The sequence below is a fragment of the Amia ocellicauda genome, chromosome 17 (assembly GCF_036373705.1).
Source record: "Amia ocellicauda isolate fAmiCal2 chromosome 17, fAmiCal2.hap1, whole genome shotgun sequence".
In the NCBI taxonomy this organism is placed as follows: domain Eukaryota; kingdom Metazoa; phylum Chordata; class Actinopteri; order Amiiformes; family Amiidae; genus Amia; species Amia ocellicauda.
In genome coordinates, this window is record NC_089866.1 from 29,420,601 (window position 1) to 29,429,287 (window position 8,687).

General features: G+C 50.1%; 1 pseudogene; it reads left to right on the forward strand.

Annotated features, from left to right (window-relative positions):
• The first annotated feature begins 1,719 nt into the window (after positions 1 to 1,719).
• On the forward strand, positions 1,720 to 1,873 carry LOC136713304 (uncharacterized; annotated as a pseudogene).
• Positions 1,874 to 8,687: the final 6,814 nt, after the last annotated feature.

An 8,687-nucleotide genomic window follows, 5' to 3' on the forward strand; every position in this document is an offset into this window, starting at 1 on the left:
ATCTTCCTGTCTTTTCCCTCTTCTGACCCTCTCATCCCCTCACGCATCTCTTCCTGCTTGTCTGCCATTTCCGCCTGGATGTACTCGCACCACCTCAAGCTCAACCTCTCCAAATCAGATCTCCTCTTTTTCCCCCACTCTTCTTCACCTTCTGCTGACCTCCCCATCTCGATCCCCTTGGAATCCACCACACTCTCTCCCTCTTCTTCCGCTAAAAATCTAGGAGTCAACCTCGATCCTGCGCTCTCCTACTCCCAGCACATCACCACGCTGACGTGCACCTGCAGATTCTTCCTGAGCAACATATGCCGGATCCGTCCCTTTCTCACCGACTACTCAACTCAGCTACTCGTCCAGTCACTTGTCCTCTCCCGCCTGGACTACTGCAACTCCCTCCTGGCCGGCCTGCCTGCATCCACTACCCGCCCACTCCAGCTCATCCAGAACTCTGCGGCTCGTCTGGTATTCTCTCTGCCACGAATCGCACACGCTACTCCACTGCTCCGCTCCCTCCACTGGCTCCCGTTAGCGGCACGCATTCAGTTCAAGACTTTGACCCTCACCTACCGCTGTCTTGACCACATTGCACCAAGCTACCTTCAGTCACTCGTCTCTCCATACATCCCCTCCAGACCACTGCGCTCCTCCAGTGCCAGAAGGCTAACTCTGCCTCCTCTCCACTCTCCTTCCTCCAGAGCCCGCTCCTTCTCATCCCTGGCCCCTAAGTGGTGGAACGACCTGCCCACCGAAGTCAAAACAGCAGAGTCCTTGACCTAATTCCGGCGCTTACTCAAGACGCATCTCTTCCGACAGCACTTGTAATATTAGTCCTCTATCCCTGCTAGATAGCACTTCAGCTTATTATGCTCCTCGCGTTCTTGATTGTTTTCCTCCTTGCTCCCTTTCCCGTAGCCCTCGTCTGTAACCCTACATCTTGACAGCACTTAGCTTTCACCGTCCAGGATGTAGGAAGTCTCTTACTATACTTGTGTAAATTGTAAATTGGAATTTGTAAAATGTATTATTTTGAATTGCTATGTTTTAGCTAAGTTGAATTTGTAATGATTGATGCCTTGCACTTCTCTGTATTTTTGCACTTTGTTTGCACTTATGTTGTAAGTCACCCTGGATAAGGGCGTCTGCCAAGAAATAAAAATAATAATGCTGCCCACCCCAGACGGTAACCCCAAGGACTTTCTGGCCTTTAAGGGTCTATCTTTTGGGGTTTCACGGGCGGCGGGCGGCGGGCGGGCGGCGGGCGGGCGGCGGGCGGGCGGCGGCCGGGCGGCGGCCGGGGGCGGGTGGTGGGCGCAGCCCTCTCCCACTGTCCGGTGTGCTGCCTCCTGGCCCCGTGCGCTGCCCCTCCACTGCCTGTGTCCCCCCGCCTCCAGGCATGTGGGGGTCGGCGGTGCTGCACCTCTCTGGGGAGAGAGAGAGAGCTTTTCTGCCGGGCTCCCTGGTTGATCCTGCCAGAAAGCATATGTTGTCTCAAAGATTAAGCCTACTTGGATAACTGTGGCAATTCCAGAGCTAATACATGCAATAACCCATCCGGGGCCCAGACACCGAAACCCCCCACCCCAGTGGGGGAACGGAGGATGATGGTTTGAAGACTCGGCCGGCCTCCACGTCCTCGCCGTCCATGAAACCCACTCAAACCTTCCATGCTACCGACCTCTTTCCGCTGCGGCAAAGGCGAGAGAGACACGAAATAAAGACAGCTCTAATCGGTGGATCACTTGGCTCATGTGTCGATGAAGAATGCAGATAGCTGTGAGAACTAATGTGTATTGCAGGACAAAACTGAACATTGACACTTCTAACGCACCTTGTGGTCCCGGGTTCCTCCCGGGGCTACGCCTATCTTTAATCAAACTCATTCCGCGTCTCTGGCAATTTGTAACCCTAATGTTACAAATGTTCCCTAAATATGTGTTTTGCAGAATACACAAGCAAACGTTATGGAATATCAGCATTTTATTAACCCTAACTCTATGTTACAAATGTTCCCTAAACACTTATTTTGCAGGATCATTAAAAAACTGTTAGGATTTTTTAAACTTTTACTGACACACATAGTTAATAGCAATGTGTTATAACTTTACCGAAAATAATAATCTGTATATCTTTAATTGTTTAGATGTTATTAAGATATAATGCATCTTTCACATAGGGAACATTTGTAACATGATAGGAAAAACAAACAAATGCTGTAACTTTGAAAATATTCAATATTACAGCATACAATTTGTCAGGCTTCATAAGAATGGTATTTATAACATACTCTATAAAAATCAACAAATAGCATTTGTGGTTCATGAGAAAAGAAAATATATAATCAAAGCTATCAGACTTTAGCAGCCGGTGTATGAACACACATACGATTATACGGCATTTTTTGGCAGCTTCACAAGACCTAATTTTAAACATTGTTGGTAAATTAGATAATTAGTGGGACCCTCTATTTGCATTTCGTCCCCTCCATGATTGCTAAAATAAAGTTTTACTGACATTTTATTGACCCTACCACTGCATAGGGCACATCTGTAACATGAACGCTACTGAATGGCACATACATATGAGCGTACGAGGGATCTGAAGAGGGAGAGCGCACACTGTTGCTGCACGCGCTCAGTCTAACTTCTCCTACTGCTCAGGATAGCCAGCTTAGCCTGCCCCACTAGACAAACATGTCTGTGGCGCTGCTTGTACTGCACTCCCAAAATAAACACAGTGCAAGAGAAAAGGAGGCCCAGCTGCTTGAACAGCCCCTCCAGTGCAGTGAACAGCGGCTCTAATCTAGGGCAGTGGCTCTCCCCCTGAAGGAGAGCTGGGCCAGCAGCCAGCGCCATGCCCTCAATCTGCCCTGCACCCTCTCCAGCAGGCCAGCCCAGTTCTTCTGCGTCTCCCCCAAAGTCACACCCAGCACCCGAGGGCCTGAGCGAGACCACTGCAGCCCCACAGAGAGGGCAGGGGGGGGGCAGAATCCTCCCACACCCCAACCAGATGAGTGCTGCTCTTGCCCCAGTTGACCCTGGCTGAGGAGGCCCTGCTGAACTCCTCCAGACACTCCCCCAGGACCTGGACTTCTCGCTGGCCAGACACATAGACAGTCAGGTCATCAGCATAGGCCGACACCCTGACCGCCTGCTCTGGGTGACAAGGGATGGACAGCCCGGCCACCAACTGCCTCAGCCTGTGCAGCAGGGGCTTGATAGAAAGGGAGTATAGCATCCCTGACAGAGGGTAGCCCTGTCTGATGCCTCGATGGATGGGGATAGGCTCACTCAGACCACCATTGATCTTCAGCACACTAAACACACGACAGTACAGCAACTGAATGAAGTCTACGAACCGCGGGCCGACACCAACTGCTCTCAGCATCTGAAACAGGTAGTGGTGATCGACCTTTTCAAAAGCCTTTTCCTGATCTATGGAGATCAGACCGCACTCAAAACCGAAGAGCTTAGAAGCAGCCAATATATCACGAATTAAAAAGACATTGTCAAAGATGGACCTGCCAGGGATGCAGTAGGACTGGTCTGAATGCACTGCGGCCGGCATGATGTCTCTGAGCCGCTTAGCCAGAGCCTTGGACAGGATCTTATAGTCCTGACACAGCAGCGCCACTGGCCTCCAGTTCACAATGGAGGACAGATCCCCCTTCTTGGGCAGCAGGGTCAGAATAGCTCTACGACAGCTAATGGGCAGCAGCCCAGCCCGCAGGCCCTCCTGCAGCACTGAGAGCAGGTCCGGGCCCAGCTCAGCCCAAAACTCTGAGAAAAACTCTGCAGTGAGCCCATCCAGCCCCGGTGCCTGGCCCTTATTGAGCTCTTGCATTGCGCAGGTCAGCTCTGCCAGGGTTAGTGGGGCCTCCAGCCCCTTGACCCCATCCTGTGGGACCTTAGGCAGACCCTGCAGAAACTGCTGCTGCTGCTCCAGGCTGCCCGGCTCTGCGGAGTACAGCTCCCTATAGAACTGGGCAGCATGACTACGCATCTCCTGCCCGTCCTGCAGCACGCGGCCCTCAGCCGTCCTCAGGCAGAGCATCACCCTGCTCTGCTGCCGCCTGCATTCCAGCTTGGTGGGCGCATCCATCTGTGTCAGGCTCTGGAACCGCGAGCGCACCATTGCCCCTCGAGCCCGCGTCCCCAGCAGCTCTGACAATGCCTGCTGCTTAGCTTTGAGGTCCTCTAATGCCCCCGAATCTCCAGAGTCCAAGGCTCGGTGGAGCGCCTGAATCTCTCCTTCTAACTCCTTCATAGATTCATTCAAGCTGTCAGTCCTATGCTCAGTGTACTGCTGGCAGAAGAGCCTGGTCTGAACCTTGCCAATGTCCCACCACTGTCTCAGGGAGGCAAACCTAGGGTGCTCTGATCTCCATCTCTGCCAAAAGAAAAGAAAAGAATTACAAAAATTCCTGTCCTGCAGCAAACTATTATTGAAAATCCATTAGGCACTGCGCAGCCGGACAGGAGGCAGGGTGACACTCACAGTGATGAGACAATGGTCAGACAGGCCGGTGGGGGTGATACGGCAGCCACCGATCAGATTGACATGATGTCTGAAGGTATAAAATCTATCCAGCCTGGCCAGCGAAATAATGCTAGAACCCGGCCTCACCCAGGTGTACTGTTTCACCTTTGGGTTGGCATTCCTCCAGACATCAACCAGATTGTGCAACTGTGTAATACCTTCCAGCTGTTTTACCGACTGTGGACTGGGCTCCAAATTATTCCTATCTAATCTATAGTCCACAGTACAGTTTCACTCACACCCCAAAACCAGGATCTCCTCAGCCCCAGTCTGCTAGCACTTTGCTGAGCACCGAAAACACTGACAGTCTGTCTCTCACAGCATTGGGGGCATAGGTATTAATAAACACAAAAATCCTTCCTGCGCTCTCAGCCTTTACCATCAAAAATCTTCCACCAACCAACTCTGTTTTCTTAAAAGAATCCATTTTAAAAGTGTGTGAAAATAAAATCCCCACCCCCCCACTCCTGCTGCCACTCACACTCATTCACGCTGTCTGCGTGCGTCTCTTGTACAAATAAAACATTGAGTTTGTGTCTCTGTCCGCACTGCAGCAGCGCCGTGCGCTTCACCACTGCCCTCCCACCATTAATATTGATGCTCCCACACATGAGCTTAGTCATTGATAAAAGAGAGAAAAGAGGTGACCAAAAGATTAGAAAAAGAACAATGTGAGACAACAGGAGAAAGACATAAAAAACATACTATTAATCATCATCATTAGATTGCAAAGCAGTCCTGACAACACTCTTTCACTTCTTTAGCCTGTAGCACTCCGGCTCACTAAACTCCGCGAGTGCCACATCCTGCAGGATCACTTGTGCAGATGCCAGGAACTGCTTTGCATCAGGGAAGAAGTTTTCTAAAACTATATTCCTCTTCCCCTTGGTCTCCCTTAAAATGCTCCCTTAATGCTTTTAGCACTGTATCCCGCAGTGTCGGTAGAGATGGGCTCGCCCTTGGAGTCAGCGATGTCCCCCTCAGCAGCGCTGTCCGAGTCTGCGCTCTCCACAGCCGCAGCACTGGACTCAGACTCCCGGCGCCGCAGCTGGTCAGCCACCTTGGGTTGAGACGGCAGGTTCCCCCAGACAGACTCCTCTGACTGCGAATCCCGCCGCCCCACAGCCCCCACACCGTCTCCGGGCTCCTCCTCACCAGCCGCCCTCGCAATATTCGCCTCTTTAGACACTGTATCGACGGCCTCAGAAGACGGGGCAGACCGCTTCTGCTGTCTTTTCCTGGGCACTTTAAACCCGTCATCACTGGCTTGGTGTTCAGTCTCGGTGGCGGCTGCATCAGCAGCAACAGCAGCTCCTTCCTCCTTCCTAACTGAGCCCGGGGCTGCTCTGCGGTCTCACTGCTAGTAGCTTCCCCACTAGGCTCCCCTAATCCATCCCCACCGAGGCCAGTAGCGCTCCCCCTCATCGCTTCCCCGGCCAGCAGTGCCAACACCGGACGGCCCTGCCTGCTCCTGACCTTCCTCTCGCCCCGCCGCCGGAGCCTCTCCCTGAGGGCAAGAGCGCCTGATGTGCCCCTGCGCCCCGCACCTGAAACACCTCATGGTATCAGTTGACACGAACACCACGTACACTACCCCCTGGAACTTCAGAGACAGGCTTAACTCATCGGCGCCGTCCGCCAGCACCATGAAAGCCTGTCTGCGGTAGGAGAGGACGTGTTTCAGCTCCGGGGCACTGCAGCCCAGCGACACCCTGCTGATGGCGCAGGTGAGCTGGCCATAGAGACTCGGCTCCGTCGCCAGCAGATCGTTGCTCAGGAAGGGGAGCACATTGGAAATAACCACCTTTACAGCCGGGGTGGCCAGAGGGAGCGCAGGAAGGTCCCCTTCACCGTGACCCCCTCCTCCACCACATCATTCACCAGCGCCTCAGACTTCAGGAAAACCACACTTGGGCTGTAGTACGCGATGAAGACTCTGTCTTTTCAATTTTGGACGTCGGAATTAAAAAACAGTGGACTTTCACATTACAATACGGTTATTATGAAAATATTGAAAAATTATTAGAAGAGATGAACAAACAGATCTCTGGAGGGAAACAACCTGTCAGATTACATTACAGTTCGATTAAAAATAAAGTTTACATGGAGTCCGCATCTACGATAAGAATTAAAACCAGCGGTAACCTAGGCCGGATTTTAGGGTTTTACGCCAACAAGGAGGATGAATTTAAGGATATAATAGCTCCATACCCCGCGGATATCCGCGCAGGATTTTACACCCTTTATATCTACACGGACATAATTTCACACCAGAGGGTGGGGGATAGTTACGTCCCCCTTTTAAGAAATGTACATATTAAGGGTAAAAACAACGATGTGGTCACAATTACTTATGACAAGCCACACTACGTACCTGTCTCCAAGACTCATTTTGACAATATTACGATCGAAGTGAAATCGAATCAGAATATTGACATACCCTTCCGTTTTGGTAAGGTTATAAGCAAACTACATTTTCGACCTGTGAAACATTGTGTACACGGCTAAAATGACTATCATGAGGGGTTATGTCGATCCTAAAGACTATGTGAACTATTACAAAATGCAGGCCAGTAACGGTTTGCCAGGGTTCGCTGGGGATAATGTGATGTTTGGGAGCGGAATAGGTGGACTCTTTCGAGGACTTTTCAGGATGGCTATGCCTCTTCTCAGGAGAGGTTTTGATATAGCGAAACCGCATCTTAAATCAGCCGCCAAACACATCGTAAGCGATGTGATCAACAGCGCTATGGCCAGATCCAACAACAACGATAATCAGGAGGGTTCGGGTCTAATGGCCCTGGCCAGAGGCTCTCGTAAAAGACGACGCCCACCCGTAGGGCGGAGAGTGGTAGCTAACAAAAGACAGAGACTTACTTATTCAGCGACAGACCGTAGTAGAACTCGTAAGAGTAGGCAGCCAAAAAAGAAGAAGAAGAAGACCGTTAAAAGAAAACCTAAAAGAAAGTCAAGAACCTGTTCGGGATATATATTTTAATCATGGCTTTTGTACACAACATGTCGGAAGAATGTGTGAAATCAGAACTGGATCTGTTTACGGTCCCTTACACACAAACGAGTATCGATAAAAGCATCTATGTGGAGATTCCGCCTCTTTCGGCCATTTCAGATTCCGCCCCTCTGGAATTTTTCATAACCGGTAATGGTGAAGATTATTTAGATTTGAATAATACCCATATTTGACTCACTTGTAAAATTGTGACTGAAGAAGGACAGGCTATCGAGAGGGAGGCCAAAGTGGGGGTTATCAACTACCCGGTGGCCACCATCTTCTCGCAAGTGGATGTAACCCTGGGGGATAGACTGATAAGTCAAAGCAGTAATACATACCCCTATAGAGCACTGATGGAGTGTATGCTTAATGATAGCGAGGAGACTAAACAAACAGTTCAGCCCCGGGCTGTTTACCAAAGACACACCGGCCTCCATGGATGTCAAGGATCCAGGTGGCAACAACGCGGGTCTGAAAAAAAGAGCAACATTTTCTACAGCAAGTAAAACAATTGAGCTTTTTGGTCATGTTCATTTAGACATATTTTTTCAAGAGAAACTGATGCTCAACGGGGTTGATATTAAGATAAAAATGATTCGAAAAAAAAAGAATTTTGTCTGATGAGCGATGATGATGAAAAATATAAACTCATTATTTTATCGGCCTCTCTGTTTGTTAAAAAGGTGTCTGTTTCACCGGCTGTTAAACTAGGCCACGCTCAGGCTCTAATGACCACTAACGCCAAGTACCCCATTGAAAGCGTCTATACAGCATCGCTGCAAGAACTCGCGTTATGAATCAGGAAAACCTCTTCCTCGGACAGCTCCCAAAACATGTCATTATCGGGCTGGTGGATAATGACGCATTTACAGGGTCATATACAAAGAATCCATTTAATTTTAAACATTATAATGCAGAATTTATAGCTTTGTACGTTGATGGCACGCAGGTCCCTGCCAAACCTTTTCAACCCGATTTTGAAAATAATATTCACGGACTGCGCAACCACAGTCTAGTTCTCGCTACAGGGAGACATCTGAAGGACCAGCCTCTGCTGATAAACCGCGCTGAATACATCAACGGCTACACTTTGTACGCCTTCAACCTAACCCCCGATGAAGAGTGCGGGCAACATTTC